At 40.2% G+C, this 16,709-nt stretch overlaps 1 pseudogene; it reads left to right on the top strand.

The window, feature by feature from the left end:
• LOC110538073 overlaps positions 1-16,153 on the top strand; it is a 43,813-nt pseudogene extending 27,660 nt beyond the window's left edge.
• Positions 16,154-16,709: the final 556 nt, after the last annotated feature.

The raw sequence follows: 16,709 nt of genomic DNA on the forward strand, positions 1-16,709 counted from the left end.
ATTCAAACCATTTTAGAATAAGACTGTAATGTAACAAAATGTGGAAAAAGTCAAGGGGTCTGAATACTTTCAGAATGCACTGTATGTCTATGTCATCCGTCATGTATTTGAAGATAAATATTTAGGGTCTTTACATACATCATTTTGCTGTAGTGGCAGAACCTTGGAATGGCCCGTCTTGACCCTCTCTCTCTTTTTCTCCCTGCCTCCTTCTCCTCCTCCAGCAGTGGAGAGAGTGATCACTCTCTGAAGATGCAGATCCCAGGCTCCATGCCTCCTCTCATCCAGGAGATGGTGGAAAACTCAAAGGTTCTGGAGGGCCATGGGGCTGCTCCAGCGGAGGAGGGGCCCCACCAGGCAGCTGTTCAGCCCAGTTCAGCTCGCAGCAGACCCCCTGCACCCTCCCATTAGATGGGGGCCCACTACCACTCCCAGGCATGGACAGCCAGAAGGCATGACTACAGACGGAGCCAGCCAGCTAACCGACAGACTCCCACATTGTGACAAACCAGGCCATTGTGGAGTGGGGTTAGGAACTTTGACACATCCCCCCCTATTTCTCCCCCATTTCCCAAGGTGGTCCCTCCCTCATTCCACGTATGTATTATGATACTGTATGTATTATCACCCAACAGCGCTGCCTCTGTAATGAAATACCTATCTTAACAACACCACTGCCTCCGTACTGTATCACATTCTCAATATCTATGCCCTCCCCTGCCCTCCCACTACCACCACCGTCAGTCACAAACTGTGCCACGTTACCATTATGATCTGGGATCAGGCTAGCTATTTCCCTACCTCTAACCACAGTTTACACACACGTGTGTAACCTACCTACTCATCTCCTTTCCCCACAACACCACTGCCTCTGCTGTTCAGTAGAAGTGGAACTATCGTTCACAATGGAAAGATTGCTGCTCGTGGCCAATCACACTGCAGCCAGTATGACAACACACAACAGTTTTTTCCCCTGCACTCTCCCTTGTAATGCAATTGGATGCGCAACCATCATTTGGGGATGAAATAAATAAATAACTGTTTTGATTATGCCAGATCATTGGACGCGGAGAATGACATTTAATAAAGAACCATGCCTGTGTGTGTTTTTAAATGTTGTTTCTTAACTGGTGGTGGGACCACTATTAGGCTGAAAGTAAGATTGTGGTGGGACTTGAAGATCAGCATTTTGGTGAACCAGGGACTATAGCAGATCACGTTACAATAACACATACAAGATTCAGAGACTCTTATTTCCGGAAAGTGTGTAGAAGATCACACATTGGTCTCTGGAGGTAGCATTGCCAGAACATGGTCATTTATTATTTGTATTGTAACTAGAAAATTGTTAAATCCGGGTTAAATAATGCAATAATTTACTGCCAAGTGTTGGTGAGAATCATACCTGATATTGGAGGACATTACAAGGATCAAGATGGTGACAATTCTACTCTTTATGGCATTAGGTGAGTCTTTGCGTATTACAGTAACTAAGTTGTCATAAAGGAAGTTCTTTCAAGTTCCTTCCATGAATAAGAGTATACTCTATATATTGGTGTCTGTTGTCTCTGTGACTTCTGCTCTATCCAAGTACAGTATGATTTTCTCTCTGTCTAGTCTTGTTTCAGTAGGCTACGGTTTATGTATTGGATATACGAATGTCTGCAATGGAATTTTAACATGCTACTCTGTGGATTCTGGTATCTATGAACCTGGCTAACGAATGACTTGTTACACATAGTCGCAAAATCGAAACCAACCTACAGCAAATGACTCATTCCCATTTCCAGTTCTTATTACCGCTTTCTAGTCTCACACAACTGTGACTTGAAAGTTAGAAGTTGATGTGCTTGGTGTACAGATCCCAGAAAGGATCGGATCAGATTGTGAATAGAGATGGTACAATTGTCACACAAGCAATTAACATATGTAGATAGGGATGTATCAAGACGCAAGTATAACCAACTCATCGCAGCTCTACCACAAAAATGGAATAGGCAATTACTCAAAAAAGGAATGAAGTAGATTGTCTGCCTCCAATTAAAAAACATTTCAACTTTAAATGGCTTAAGATGGAGAGTTTTGACAACTAAGGCGTATACAATTCAAGAAGTTGGGAACAGATGTTTATGTCCCAATACCATGGAATCGAGTTTGTGAACTGACATACAAAACAACAATTGATGCATTAATTGGGTACTTTTCAACTTAAACGATTATGTACATATCCCACCCAAAAAAAAGGATGCAAAAAAAGAATGCTATTTGACCAAGAAGGATAGTGATGGAGTGCTGTATCAGATGACCTGGCCTCCACAATCACCCAACTTCAACCCGATTGAGATGGTTTGGGATGAGTTGGAATGCAGAGTGAAGGAAAAGCAGCGAACAAGTGCTAAGCATATGTGGGAACTCCTTCAAGACTGCTGGAAAAGCATTCTAGGTGAAGCTGGTTGAGAGAATGCCAAACGTGTGCAAAACTGTCATGAAGGCAAAGGGTGGCTACTTTGATGAATCTCAAATCTCTATTTGTTTAACACTTTTTTGGTTACTACATGATTCCATATGTGTCATTTCATAGTTTTGATGTCTTCACTATTATCCTACAATGTCGAAAATAGTAAAAATAAAGAAAAACCCTGGAATGAGCAGGTGTGTCCAAACTTATGACTGGTACAGTATATATAGATACTTTTTTATATTTTCCAATTTTCAAGTCCTCCTACTAGGGGAGACATGCAGACAGTCAAATCTCAGTAACTGTAACGCGAGCTATATCTGACATACATTTTGCATTAGCGTGGTTGTAGTTGATCTAAATTAAAATCTTATCCTTTCTAGGGCAGGCGTTCTGCTAGCGGAACCCCTCGAAAACATTCCACTGAAAAGGCAGTGAGCGAAATTCAAAAATGTTTTTTAGAAATATGTAACTTTCACACATTAACAAGTCCAATACAGCAAATGAAAGATAAACTTCTTGTTAATCTACCCATTGTGTCCGATTTCAAAAGGCTTTACAGCAAAAGCACAACATATGATTATGTTGGGTCAGAGCCAAGTCAAAAAAACACAGCCATTTTTCCAGCCAAAGATAGCAGTCACAAAAAGCAGAAATATTGATAAAATTAATCCCTAACCTTTGATGATCTTCATCAGATGACACTATTAGGACATCATGTTACACAAAACATGTATGTTTTGTTCGATAATGTGCATATTTATATCCAAAAATCTCAGTTTACATTGACGCATTACATGCAGTAATGTTTTGATTCCAAAACATCCGGTGATTTTGCAGATAGCCACATCAAATCCCAGAAATACTCATAATAAACATTAATAAAAGATACAAGTGTTATTCACATAATTAAAGATAGACTTCTCCTTAATGCAACCGCTGTGTCAGATTTCAAAAAAACTTCATGGAAAAAGCATAATCTGAGACCTAGCTCAGAGCCCAATCCAGCCAAAGAAATATCCGCCATGTTGAAGTCAACAGACGTTAGAAATAACATTATAAATATTCACTTACCTTTGATGATCTTCATCAGAAGGCACTCCCAGGAAACCCAGTTCGACAATAAATTACTGATTTGTTCCATAAAGTTCCATAAAGTCCATCATTTATGTCCAAATAGCCACTTGTTGTTAGCGTGTTCAGCCCAGTAATCCATCTTCATGAGGCGCGAGCACTACGTCCAGACAAAAAGTAAAAAAGTTATGTTACAGGTCGTAGAAACAAGTCAAACGATGTATGAAATCAATCTTTAGGATGTTTTTGACATAAATCATCAATACGGTTCCAACCGGAGAATTCCATTGTCTGTAGAAAAGCACTGGAACGAGAGCTAACTCTGTCGGGACAGCGCGTCATGAGCCTGCGACACTCTGCCAGACCCATGACTCATCCAGCTCCCATTCCTCCCTCCTTAATAGCAGTAGCCTGAAACAAGTTTCTAAAGACGGTTGACATCTAGTGGAAGCCTTAGCAAGTGCAGCTTGACCCCATAGACACTGTGTATTCGGTAGGCCAAGCTTTGAAAAACTACAAACCTCAGATTTCCCACTTCCTGGTTGGATTTATCTCAGGGTTTTACCTGCCAAATGAGTTCTGTTATACTCACAGACATCATTCAAACAGTTTTAGTGTTTCTATCCCATACTAATAATACTATGCATATATTAGCATCTGGGACAGAGTAGGAGGCAGTTCACTCTGGGCACACTATTCAGCCAAAAGTGAAAATGCTGCCCCCTATCCCAAACAGGTTTTATTTTCAGTAGTTAATTACTCTTTTGCCATGTAGCGGTGTATCTAACTACTGAAGCTACCCACTATATTTTTTTCTCTCCTGAACCACTGGGCTAAGCCGATGCGCTCTCCTATCTGGCTGTCACATAGATCTCCTTACACTGTTAACATCTGACTCTAGAGTTATGTATACTTCCAGTCATGTTTTATTAACATTTTGTGTTATATGACATTTCAGATTTACATATGATATTTTTGATGAAAGGGGATCAAAAGCGAATAATCTTTTCAAAGTAACTTTATTTACACAAACTATATTTCTCTCATTGGTAGCTTTACTGTAGCTCAACTTCCTCCAGTGTGAAATAATTGGTAGTTTGGTAAACTATATCTTGAGAGTAGTTTCCGCAACACTGCTGACATATTACATAGGAAAATAACATAAGACAACATCAAGTGGAGAAACTATTTCACAAATTAAAGTGTTGAGAGTCATTAATAGCATTTAGCAGAAAGCAGAATTTGTGGATTTTAAACACAGAAAGAAGGCCATAGTGTGTGAAACTGATTCTAAAAATGTAAGCTTCAGCTGTGGCAAACGTTAACCACAACAAGTTAACTGCTGTACTTGAGAAGTACATCTCTAACAGGGCAGTTTCACAAAGGAAATGATTGAGCTTGACAAACAGTGCATTTCGAAAGTATTCAGATCACTTAACTTTTTCCACATTTTGTTATGTTACAGCCTTAATCTGGGTTTTTTCACTCATCAATGCACATACAATACCCCACAATGACAAAGCAAAAAAAGTTTTTTAGAAATGTTTGCACATTTATTACAAATAAAAAAAGAAATATCACATTTACATAATTATTCAGACCCTTTACTATGGACTTTGTTGAAGCACCTTTGGCAGCAATTACAGCCTCGAGTCTTCTTGGGTATAAAGCTTCAAGCTTGGCACACCTGTATTTGGGGAGTTTCTCCCGTTTTTCTCTGCAGATCCTCTCAAGCGCTGTCAGGTTAGATGGACACTGTACAGCTATTTTCAGGTCTCTCCAGAGATGCTCGATCGGCTTCAAATCCGGCCTCTGGTTGGGCCACTCAAGGACATTCAGAGATTTGTCCTGAAGCCACTCCTGCGTTGTCTTGACTGTGTGCTTAGGGTCATTGTCCTGTTGAACCTTCCGCTACCACTAAACCTTCAACCCAGTTGGAGGTACTGTGCGCTCTGGAGCAGGTTTTCATCAATGTACTTTGCTCCGCTTACCTTTCCCTCGATCCTGACTAGTCTACCAGTCCCTGCTGCTGATAAACGCCCCCCCCCCCCCCCCCCCCAGTATGATGTTGCCACCATCATGCTTCACCGTAGTGATGGTATTGGCGAGGTGATGATCCGTGCCTGGTTTCCTCCAGACGTGACACTAGCATCCAGGCCAAAGAGATCCATTTCGGTTTCATCAGACCAGAGAATATTGTTTTTCAATGTCCAAGAGTCCTTTTAGGTGCCTTTTGGCAAACTCCAAGCGGGCTGTAACTTGCATTTTACTGAGGAGTGGCTTCCATCTGGCCACTCTATCATAAAGGCCTGATTGGTGGAGTGCTGCAGAGATAGTTGTCCTTCTGGAAGGTTCTCCCATCTCTGAAGAGTTCTGTCAGTGATCATCGGGTTCTTGGTCACCTCCCTGGCCAATGCCCTTCACCCACAATTGCTCCGTTTGGCTAGACAGTCAGCTCTAGGAAGAGTCTTGCTGGTTCCAAACTCCTTGCATTTAAAAATGATGGAGGCCACTGTGTTCTTGGGAACCTTCAATGCTGCAAACATTTTTTGGTACCCTTCCTCAGAATTGTGCCTCGACACAATCCTGTCGCGCAGCTCTACAGACAATTCATTCGACCTCATGTTTTGGTTTTTGGTCTGACATGCACTGTCAACTGTGGGACCTTATATAGACAAGTGTGTGCCTTTCCAAATCATGTTCAATCAATTGAATTTACCACATGTTGAGTCCAATCAAGTTGTAGAAACATCTCAGGATGCAACGGAGCTCAATTTTGAGTCTCATAGCAAAGGTTCTGAATACATACATAAATAAGGTATTTCTGTTTTTATTTTTAATAAACTAGCAAAAATGTCTAAAAACCTGTTTTCGCTTAGTCATTATGGGCTATTGTGTGTAGATTGATGAGGAATACCATTTATTTAATCAATTTTAGAATAAGGCTGTAACTTAACAAAATGTGGAAAAAGTGAAGGGGTGTGAATCCTTCTCAAATACTGTGTACATAACCATCTAGCTTTACAAATGGTGTAAATACCACAACAGCATATGGAAATATTGTTTGTTTCCTTGGTTTACAATTAAAGTTGTTTATAAATGTATAAATAACTATCTATATAAAGCATACTAACATGTACAAATGTAGCAATAAAAGTTCATATATGGTGAGTAAACATAAAAATGTTATGATATTTTACTGGACATTATTATAAGGCGTTATCCATTTAGAAATGGCAATATCAGTAAATGTGTGTTTAATTGCAATGTGTTGGTTGTCTGTGTTTCTCCCCAACAGCTCATCAAATGGTGTCGTATTCATTGGCAGCTTCACACTGAACGAAAATGTAAATGCAACATGCTACAATTTCAATGATTTTATTGAGTTGCAGTTAATATAAGTAAATCAGTCAATTGAAATACATTCATTTCACCCTAATCTATGGATTTAATATGACTGGGAATACAAATATGCATCTGTTGGTCACAGATACCTTCAAAATAAAAGGTTGGGGTGTGGATCAGAAAACCAGTCAGTATCTGGTGTGACCACCACTTGCCTCATGCAGCACAATACATCTCCTTTGGATAGAGTTGATCAGGCTGTTGATTGTGGCCTGTGGAATGCTGTCCCACTACTCTTTAATGGCTGTGCGAAGTTGCTGGATATTGGCAGGAACTTGAACACGCTGCCGTACACATCGATCTAGAGCATCCCAAACATGCTCAATGGGTGACATGTCTGGTGAGTATGCAGGCCTTGGAAGAACTGAGAAATGTTCAACTTCCAGGAACTGTGTACAGAGCCTTGCGACATGGGGCCATGCAATATCATGCTGAAAGATGAGTTGATGACGGCGGATGAATGTCACGACAATGGGCCTGAAGATCTCGTCACGGTATCTCTGTGCATTCAAATTGCCATCGGTAAAAGCACCTTGTCCGTAGCTTATGCCTGCCCATACTATAACCACACCGCCACCATGGGGCACTCTGTTCACAATGTTGACATTAGCAAACCGCTCGCCCACACACAACGCTGTAAACGCTGACTGTTAACTTCCTGGAACAGTTGAAACCGGGCTTCATCCATGAAGAGCACACTTCTCCCGCATGCTAGGGGCCATGGAATTTGCTCACTATAGTCGGTTAGGACGCCAAACTGCAGTCATGTCAAGACCCTGGTGAGGACGACGAGCACTCAGATAAGCTTCCCTGTGAAGGTTTCTGACAGTTTGTGCAGAAATTCTTTGATTATGCAAATCAAGTTTCATCAGCTGTTTGGGTGGCTGGTCACAGATAATCCTGCTGGTGAAGAAGCTGGAAGTGGATGTTCTGGGCTGGTGTGGTTACATGTGGTCTGAGGCCGGTTTGCCGTACTGACAAATTCTCTAAAATGAAGTTGGAGACGGCTTATGGTAGAGAAAATAACATTTAAATCTCTGGCAACAGCTCTGGTGGACATTCCTGCAGTCAGCATTCCAATTGCATGCTCCCTCAAAACTTGAGGGATCTGTGGCATTGTGTTGTGTGACAAAACTGCACACTTTAGAGTGGCCTCTTATTGTCTCCAGTGTGTTATGATCATGCTGTTTAATCAGTTTATGTCAGCGATTGGGTGCAGAGATGTAGCGGAGTCAGGCGCAGGACACAGGTTTTGAGCAACACAACAGAGTTTACTCAAAAAGCCAAGCAAAAATTCCAAATAGGAACATACATACACACTAGCACATAAAACAACCACTTAAGACACCAACAATCACGGACAGAACAGAAATGTATGCCAGAGGGTTAAATAAGGAGCATGATATGGGAATTGAAACCAGGTGTGATTAATACAGACAAAACAAAACGAAACTGAAACATGGATTGGTGGTGACTAGAAAGCCGGTGACGTCGACCGCCGATCACCACCCGAACAAGGAGAAGGGCGGACTTAGGCGGAAGTCGTGACAGTTTATTTGATATGCCACACCTGTCAGGTGGATGGATTATCTTGGCAAAGGAGAAATGCTCACTAACAGGGATGTAAGCAAATTTGTGCACAAAATTTGAAAGAAATAAGCTTTTTGTGCATTTGGAACATTTCTGGGATCTTTTATTTCAGCAAATGAAACATGGGAACAACGCATTACATGTTGAGTTTATATTTTTGCTCAGTATACATGTGAAGAAGTCCCAAAAAGGTTTTAAGTAGCATGTTTGAATATCATTTAAATACATTTAAAAGTACACATAAAACAAGTCCAAAAAGTTTAAGTAACACGTTTGTAACAGAACTTTGAATAGAACAGCTTTGAGCATACTGGCAGTGTTAAACATTATTACTCATTAATCATTATTAATCATTTTTCCTATCATCTCTTTTCCTCTTTGTGAGCTGGTGAAGAGATCAGGCTGGTAAATGGCACTAGTCACTGCTGTGGAGTGGAGATTCTTTACAAGGCCCAGTGGGGAAGAGTGTGTGGTCAGAAGTGGGACGTAAACAATGCCCATGTGGTGTGTGGCCAGCTGGGCTGTGGGAGGGCTGTGAGTGTCCAAAGTAGTGTCCACTTAGGTCAGGGTAGTGGTGGCAGGCCAACTTGGCTGGATGATGTTGGGTGTAAAGGCAGTGAGAGCTCTCCTCACAGAATGCTCACATGGAGGATTGAAAACACCATGACAGTTTACATGTTCATGTTCTTTTACCTGAGTTGTCTGCTCAGGTAAAAGTCCCTCTGTGTTGCTATTGTGGTAAATACCTTGATTATACTTGTGTCAACTTGCCATTGATTTAGTTGAATATTATACTGTAAGTCTTCCATTTCCTCCTTAATTTTCTTCTATCATTCCTAGTTAAACCTAATAGAAGACTGGTCAATAGGAGTGACCTCTGCTCTGGGAGACTGGAGGTCTATCAAACTGGTTACTGCCGAACCGTGTGTAATGACGTGTGGGACTTGAATGACGCTCCTGTGGTTTGCAGACAGCTTGGCTGTGGGAGAGCTGATATTGCCCCAGAGAGGGCTTACTTTGGTCAGGGCAGTGGACCCATCTGGCAGGATGATGTTGGCTGCTCTGGCAGTGAGTGCTCCATCACACAGTGCCCACACACAGGAGGAGGAACACATAACTGTTGTCATAGTAACGACGCAGGTGTTATTTGTTCAGGTAAGGGAGTCTCTTTTCCTTGTCTATACATGAGTTGTATCAGGATTTGGTTTGAATTGTGCATATAGGTCTCATCATAGCCAAAATTTAAAAAAAATCATATTACTGTAGTATTATAGCCTGCTCTGTCACCCAGTGGAGAGTTGACCGTTGCACAAATAATCTTAACCCAGGTCATACTTGGTGCTACAGTATGTGACCCGATGCGGGCAGCCTAGAACAGATTATGTGTCTAATACAGTATGAAGACCAGCAGATACAGTGCCTTCAGAAAGTATTCATACCCCTTGACTTATTCCACGTTGTTGTGTTACAGCCTGAACAAAAACAAATATTAAATATACTTTTTCTCTCACACATCTACACCCATCTAGCCCAAAATGACAAAGTGAAAACGTGTTTTTAGAAATGTTTCAAATATTTAGGAAATTAAATACAGAAATGTCTCATTTAAATAAGTATTCACACCCCTGAGTCAATACATGTTAAAATCACCTTTGGCAGCGATGAGTCTTTTTGGGTAAATCTTGAAGAGCTTTGCACGCCTGGATTGTACAATATTAGCATATTATTAGTATTTTTAAATCTTTGAGCTCTTTCAATTTGGTTGTTGATCATTGCTAGACAGCCATTTTCAAGTCTTGCCATTGATTTTCAAGCCGGTATAAGTCAAAACTGTAACTAGGCCACTCAGGAACATTCAATGTCATTTTGGTAAGCAACTTCAGTGTATATTTTACCTTGTGTTTTTGGTTATTGTTCTGCTAAAAGATGAATTTGTCCCCCAGTGTCTATTGGAAAGCAGATTGAACCAGGTTTCGTCTAAGATTTTTACCATTACCTAACTCTATTTCATTATTTTTGTTCCCCTAGAAGATTCCCTAGTCTTTGCCGATGACAAGCATACCCATAACACACAGGAGGTTGGTGCACCTTAATTGGGGAGGACTGGCTCGTGGTAATGGCTGGAGTGGAAAGAGTGGAATGGCATCAAGCACATCAAACACATGGTTTCCATGTGTTTGATGCCATTCCATTTGCTTGGTTCCAGATATTTATAATGAGCTGTCCTCCCCTCAGCAGCCTCCACATCCATAACATGATGCAGCCAGTGTTACTCAGTGACGTTTTGTGTTGGATTTGCCCAAAACATAACACTTTGTATTCAGGAAATAAAGTTAATTTATTTTCCACATTTTTTGCAGTTTTACTTTAGTGCCCTATTGCAAACATGATGCATTTTATTTTGTACAGGCTTCATTCTTTTCACTCTGTCATTTAAGTTAGTATTGTAGAGTAACTACTATGTTGTTGATCCATCCTCAGTTTTCTCCTATCACAGGCATTAAACAATGTAACTGTTTTAAAGTCACGCTTGGCCTCATGGTGAAATCGCTGAGCGGTTTCCTTCCTCTCCGGCAACTGAGTTAGGAAGGACGCCTGTATCTTTTTAGTGACTTGGTGTAATGATACACTCCCTGGTCTTTGTGGTTCAATCTGTGTTTGAAATTCACTGCTTGAATGAGGGACCTTATAGATAATTGTATGTGCGGGGTACAGAGATGAAGTAGTCATTCAAAAATGATGTCAAACACTATTATTACACACAGAATACAACTAAGTATGGCTTGCCAAAACAAACGGGCTGAATACTTATTGTTTCAAGCAGTGGCGACCCATCATTCAGGGCAGGTGGTGGGGCTTGCCTAAATATAATTTTTTGGGAGGGCTTGCCTATTTTGTATGTTATTTTGACATTAATAGTGTCACACATCCAAAATGCAGGTGTTTCAGCATAGCTCAGTGCTTTCTGGGGTGTTGTAGTGGGCAAGCAGAAAATAGGAACGTTGTGCCGTGATTGGATCAGTGTTCTATCATTCATGGGGACCTTACGCAATCGCCAATCACATTATGGCCTTTCTCTTGCATTTCAAAGATAATGGTACAAATGTGTTTTTTAAAAACGCATTGGTTTTTACTTTGTATTACCTTTTATCAGATCTAATGTGTTATATTCTCCTAAATTCCTTTCACATTTCCACAAACTTCAAAGTGTTTCCTTTCAAAAGGTATCAAGAATATGCATAAACATGCTTCAGGTCCTGAGCTACAGGCAGTTAGATTTGGACATTTAATTTTAGGCAAAAAAAAGTAAAAAAAGGGGCGGATCTTTAAGAGTTCCTTAGAAAGGGTAGACATCCAACATTTCAGCCCTTTGAGTCCTGCCATAGAGTTACAGTTGAAGTCGAAGTTTACATACACCTTAGCCAAATACATTTAAACTCAGTTTTTCACAATTCCTGACATTTAGTCCTAGTAAAAATCCCCTGTTTTATGTCAGTTAGGATCACCACTTTTTTTTAAGAATGTGAAATGTCAGAATAATAGTAGAGAACAATATTTATTTCAGCTTTTATTTCTTTCATCACATTCCCAGTGGGTCAGAAGTTTACATACTCTCAATTAGTATTTGGTAGCATTGCCTTTAAATTGTTTAACTTGGGTCAAACGTTTTGGGTAGCCTTCCACAAGCTTCCCACAATAAGTTGGGTGAATTTTGGCCAATTCCACCTGACAGAGCTGGTTTAACTGAGTCAGGTTTGTAGGCCTCCTTGCACGCACAAGCTTTTTCAGTTCTGCCCACAAATGTTCTTTAGGATTGAGGTCGGGGCTTTGTGATGGCCACTCCAATACCTTGACTTTATTGTCCTTAAGCCATTTTGCCACAACTTTGGAAGTATGCTTGGGGTCATTGTTCATTTGGAAGAGCCATTTGCGACCAAGCAAAGGGGCACTACGTTTTAAGGTAGGTCTTGAAATAGATCCACAAGTACACCTCTAATTGACTGAAATTATGTCAATTAGCCTATCAGAAGTGTCTAAAGCCATGACATAATTTTCTGGAATTTTCCACGCTGTTTAAAGGCACAGTCAACTTAGTGTATGTAAACTTCTGACCCACTGGAATTGTGATTACAGTGAATTTGTCACGCCCTTACCATAGATAGCTTTTAGGGAGAACAGGGAGAACACTGTAAGAATGGCCCATGTTCTGAATTCTGTCGCTGTACATTTCAAAAGTGTTGAACAAATAGTTATATTGACTACGTCCATCGGTGCTCGCTCATTAACCTCTTAATCGAAGTTACGTATTGCCTCTTATCCTCTTGTTGTCCCCTAATGCCTTAGTTTGTACGTCTCAATTGTCAGTAAAAAACATTTTGTTTAAGTGAGTCAGCCATATCAGCTATAGTTTTTTTTAAAGGCAGTAAATGAGGCTGAATGAATTGTTTCTCTGCCAGATAAGGCTCCGCTGAAAGCCAGGTGTAGCAGTGGTAACGTGTTGCGACTGCTGTTGGGACTCTGCTGTTGGGACAGCTTTATGTAGGCCCTAACCGTTTGTGGGCACCTCTTGTCACTGATATAGTGCAATTAATGTATTGTTAATGTGTTGTGTAGTGGCTTTGCTGGCATGCATCCCACATTCTTTTTGTTTGCCCCAACTGAGATGTACATGCTAAAATCACCACTGGTGATCAAGACATTTCAGCTTTTCATTTTTAATTAATTTGTAAAAAAAACGTTAAAAATATAATTATGCGGTATTGTTTGTAGTCCAGTGACACAAAATGTCCATTTTAATCAATTTTAAAATAAGGTTAAAACACAACAAAATGTGGAAAAAGACAAGGAGTGTGAATACTTTCTGATGGCACCCCAGGTTGTGGTTACTGTTGTCTGACTAAACTGTATGTCTTTGACCAACAGGTGTTGTCATGCAGAAGCCTTCACTCTCCACAGACCAATCATATACTTCCTTCTTGCATGAAGAGGAGGTTCAACTCACCTGCACTCTCACATCCCGTATCCTCTGTAATGCTGTGGAGTTCATCTTCTATCTGAATGGAGACTCCATCATGACTGTGACCGTTGGATCCTCACAGCCCAGGGCTACTTTAACAAAGTTTAAGATGGATGCTTCACACCAGGGCAGTTACCGCTGTCTCTACAGAACCCTCTCCAACAGCCAAGCCATCAGCTCCCCTTACAGCAACGTTACTAAAGGTGAGGTGGCAGTTGGGAAACAAGTGTTCCCTAATCTACAGTACCAGTCAAAAGTTTGGACACACCTACTCATTCAAAGGTATTTCTTTATTTTTACTATTTTCTACATTGTAGAATAATAGCGAAGAAATCAAAACTGTGAAATAACACAAATGGAATCATGTAGTAACTAAAAAAAAGTGTTAAATTACTACATGATTCCATGTATTATTTCATAGTTTAATGTCTTCACTATTATTCTACAATGTATAAAAAAGAAAAATGAAAGAAAAACCATTGAATGAGTAGGTGTGTCCAAACTTTTGACTCGTACTGTATATCTATATATTTAAGATGCATATCATTGATAGAGACCAGAGACTGATTACCTTGTCCATCACACACACATTTATCAGTTACAAGGTGTGAATATGGAATCACATGACTTTCAAATTGCTGTTTACTTTCTTCCCAGATGTCCTGCTACAGCCCAACATCTCTCTCAGTCCTCCAAATGGAGGGATGTTTTGGGAACCTCAGGGGCCAGAGCTGATCAGGGGCCACAGTTTCTCCATCACCTGCTCCATTCAGCCACAGTATCCTGGAGGCCTCTTCAATCTGGACTTCACTGGGTCCAACAGGACTGAAACTAAGCCAGCAGTCAACCACTCTGCCTCCTTTCACCTCCCCGTTTCCAGAGTATAACAACCAGGGGAACTACAGTTGTGTTTATAAAGTTCATGTCTCCACCCTAGTGGTTAGAGCGTTGGACTAGTAACCGAAAGGTTGCAAGTTCATATCCCCGAGCTGACAAGGTACAAATCTGTCGTTCTGCCCCTGAACAGGCAGTTAACCCACTGTTCTTAGGCCGTCATTGAAAATAGGAATTTGTTCTTAACTGACTTGCCTAGTTAAATAAATAAATAAATAAAAAATTCCATTCCACCTAAGACAGAGTTGCTGACAGTCAGCATTCGAGGTAAAATACGTTTTAGTTTCATGTTTTCTAGTGCATTACCATGAAGGCCATATTTAAGGATTGTGAGTAGAAAAAATATATAGATATTATCAGTCCTATCATTCTTGCAATATTTGTTTAAGACCAATGTTTTACATTGCAGAAGAATTTGATAGCTATTCGAATTATAAAATGTGGTCGTCTGAAAGATGTTGAATATGGTGTTTCTCTCCATAGCATCCATAGTCCCCATTATTGCCTCTGGTGCAATATGTGGGCTACTGCTCCTCCTCCTGCTGCTCATTCCTTGTCTAGTCTGGAAGAAGATAAGCAGCAGAGAGCAGTCGATTATGATAAACCTGAGAGAAAGTAAGATCTAGCTCCTCTAAACAGGATTCAGGTTCGGGCTGCAAAATACCCAGGTTTTCAAGAACACTCAGTTGGAAGATTCCTGAAAATCAGGAAGGATTCATCAGGAAATATGGAATCCTCCAACCAGGATATCATGAAAACCTGGACATTTTGATTACTGGAATTGTTCAACCCTAATTTTGTTATGGTTCTGTACTGTTTATGATATCTATTCATGCATATATTCACTGATGTTATTTATATGAATTAAACTGATCAATCCCTCAGCTGCCAATAACATTAGCGCATATGGAAACACTGTGGTTGCAGCGAGGGAGGAAAATGATGAAGAGGACTATGTCAACGTAGAAACCTTTGTCAACAAGAGAAAAGATGCGATGCAGAAAAAGGATGCGATGCAGAAATGTATATGAAAAAGGAGTTGCTTACCACTAAAAATAATGAGTAAGTCATGTGTTGTCTCTACCTTCTTGCCCTTTGTGCTGTTGTCTATGCCCAATCATGTGTGTACCCTGTTTTGTGCTGCTACCATGTTGTGCTCCTGCCATGTTGTGTTGCTACCATGCTGTGTTGTCATGTGTTGCTGCCATGCTATGTTGTTGTCTTAGGTCTCTCTTTATGTAGTGTTGTGTTGTCTCTCTTGTCGTGATGTGTGTTTTGTCTTGTATTTCTATTTAATTTTTAATCCCAGGCCCCCGTCCCCGCAGGAGGCCTTTTGCCTTTTGGTAGGCCGTCATTGTAAATATTAATTTGTTCTTAACTGACTTGCCAAGTTAAATAAATGTTAAATATAGTTATAGTTGTATATATTAAAGGATAACATGTGCCAAGATCCTGACCAAGATCCTGTATTCATCCTCAGGAATGCTCCAAGATCCATGAACAAGTGTGGAAACAACCAAGGTGAAGGGCCAGAGGCAAGTGAGGAAGATGAGGCCGACTATGAAAATGCAGATATCTTCACAGACAGGGATTTTGCTGAAGACATCTCAGATGAAGACAGTGAGTCTTTAGACCTGGAGCTGCTCACTTTGTGTAAATCTGGAACAGAGAATGACTATGAAGAAGATGACAACAAATACGCAAACTATGAGTAAAGGCCTTGTAATACGAATGCTGATGCAGAGATATTGATACCAGGAGAGGCATGAAAGGTTAGCTTTGTGAGTTTAATTAGAAGGGCTTAAAAAAAAAACATTTTCATAAAAAATTTCACTTAGTAGATACGAGCAAAGACTTTGTTTGAGTGTGAATTAGAATTTCAATGTAAATAGTTTGCGTGTTTGATTTCCAGTTGTATTGTTGCCAGGTAATTATATGTGTTTTCTGACTTGACTAACACATGTAGCTCTATGTTTTTTTTGTCACATATCTTTTTTTTGTTACATATCTTCTTCTTTTTATACATATTATTTACTTGAGATTCAAAAGAATGATTGTCTTGATGCATTGGCTGAACTCATTGAACATAATGTTGTTTTTAAAAATGTTCAAATAAAAAAATATATGAATACTTTAGACTAATCCTTCTATAATATTCAGTGTGCTGTCAAACAGTAGCATTGACTTGTTGTGATGTGCTAAACTAGAAAAAAGGGTTCCAAATGGGTTTTTCGCCTGTCCCCGTAGCAGGACCCTTTTTGGTTTCAGCTA

Source organism: Oncorhynchus mykiss, chromosome 12 (assembly GCF_013265735.2).
Source record: "Oncorhynchus mykiss isolate Arlee chromosome 12, USDA_OmykA_1.1, whole genome shotgun sequence".
NCBI classification, from domain to species: Eukaryota; Metazoa; Chordata; class Actinopteri; order Salmoniformes; family Salmonidae; genus Oncorhynchus; species Oncorhynchus mykiss.